Raw genomic sequence first — 2,096 nt, forward strand, 5'->3', positions numbered from 1 at the left:
GAGAGACACGGCCCCCCCCCCCACTCAGATAACCCGAGGAGACACAGTCTCCCCCTCCCCACGGGCAGACACACCGCCCGGAAACCCCATGGGCGAGACACAGTCCCCCCTCCCAGAGAAGTCCCACGTGGAGACGCCCCCTAAGAGGCTTTCTCTTGGCCAACACAAGCCAACCCAACACCAGGAGACAGCCCCCGTCCAGGGAAGAAATGGCTCCAGAGGCTGGGCCCTCAGGAGATAGAGGTATCCCAGAGCCCCTAGGAGAAAAGACAACTTAGAGCTGCCCAGTCTCATCCCAAGTGCTGCAGGTCAGAGACACCCCGGAGGAGAGGTGCGGGGAGGGCCAGAAACATCTCTTCCCAGACATGCTTCAGAGATAGCCCCCTTCCCTGGGAAGAGAGATGGCCCAAGACTGACATGCCTTAAGTACTCCCAGGAACCCTGGGAGGAAAACAGGCTCCCCAGAGAGCCTGGGTAGGGGGGAGACATGCTCCCATGGTCCCCGGAGGGAATACATATCCCTCTAGAGACTCCCAAGGGGAGAGATAGGGCCTAGGGAGCCCCCAGAGGTGAGGGATGCCCCAGAGACTCTCCCTGGGGGAAGTGAGACACGCTTCAGGGACCCTAGGAGAGAAGTATGTCCCCATATACCCTCCCCCGACCAAGAGACATGCTCTGAAGTAGGGGGTGAGGACAGACTAGGTCCCCTCTAGGAAGACACTGACTGGGTCAGGCTGGGTTTGAGCGGGGTCTCCTCTGGCCAAATGTCGCCTATTTGTACATAAAACTGTACGCGACACAAGGCATTGGGGAAGGGCTTCACAGACCTAGGACCAACTGGAGTGGTCCCCAGTGCTGTCACCCACCCCCTGCCCACCTTTGGTTTCACCTCTCCAGTGCCCAGGTGGTGACAGACTCAGTGCCCCGACCCCAACCAGGGGGCTAGGGGCTCTGCCTTTGCCTGTGGGAAGGGCTCCTCTGTGCTTCTCAGCCCTCCTGGCCACCTGGGCCACTCTCTTCCTTCTGGCTTCTCCATTGTGCAAAGTGCTCCTCTGCCCTTCCACTTAGTGCTCAGGGGCCTCCAAGACCAGGGCAGGGTGCCCAGGCCACCAGGGGCTTCCAAGGGGAGTCTGCCGACCCCAGGAATGCCTCCTGTCTGGACCACCCTCTCCACCAAGCAAATGGGCCGCATACAATCTTGCCAGAATCTTGAACTCCAGGACCCAGGACAGCCCTCAAAGCCACTGACCCACCAGCTGGGCAACTCATGTTACCAACTCCACCAGTATTGCACCTGCCCCGTTTGTGCAGGGGGAAGGGGCTGTCTCTTTAACCAGCCCCAGCCCACCTCCTGGGCCTCCCCAAGGGAAAGGAGCCTTTGGCCAATCCCTGGACCTGGTTGCTGCCACCCCAGCCCACTCTACACCCTGCCCTCCATAGAAGGGCTGTGGATGCTGGGGCCACAAGCCTAACAATGTTCTCCTTCCCAGCACTGTTACCCCAAGCCAAGTTAGGGGCAAGGAGCAGAGAATAAGGTGATTCTTCAGCCCCATGGCTTTCAGGGGTGGAGGTGGGGTCTCTGGGGATACAGGAGTTAAGACCCCAGCAACACAGCTCCCAAAGGCACCAGACGACCCAGCAGCCTGTACCCACCCCTCCCACCCTTGGGCCGACCCCCCCAAGCTTAGACGAAGTCAAGCAAGGGCCATACCCTGAGTCTCCAGCCTCCCAGCCTGGGCTCCTGGGGAGCTGGAGAGGTATGGGCCAAGGCAGTGGGGGTTTCTGGAAGGAAGGGGGACTGAGGCTTTGAGATGGCCACAGTGGGAGATGGAGGCTCTGCAGGATGCCCCTCACACCCTGGCCCCCTGAGGTGAAGAAAAGAATCCCACCTCATCATGGCTGACTGGGCTTCTCTGCCCCCCAATCTCCCCACCCCCATGGGACCCCTGACCCTGGCAAAGGGAAGCCCAACTGGAAGAAGGGGGCCTGGAGCCCAGGGTGCCCTGAGGCGCCCTTCCCACCCCCTGAGATCAAGGCAATGGTGGTTTTACAGGCTGACGGGTCAGTCATGGCAGGGGCTGGGGGTGGGGGGCAGC

The sequence above is a fragment of the Bison bison genome, unplaced genomic scaffold (genome assembly GCF_000754665.1).
Source record: "Bison bison bison isolate TAMUID 2011002044 unplaced genomic scaffold, Bison_UMD1.0 scf7180017864291, whole genome shotgun sequence".
NCBI lineage: Eukaryota > Metazoa > Chordata > Mammalia > Artiodactyla > Bovidae > Bison > Bison bison.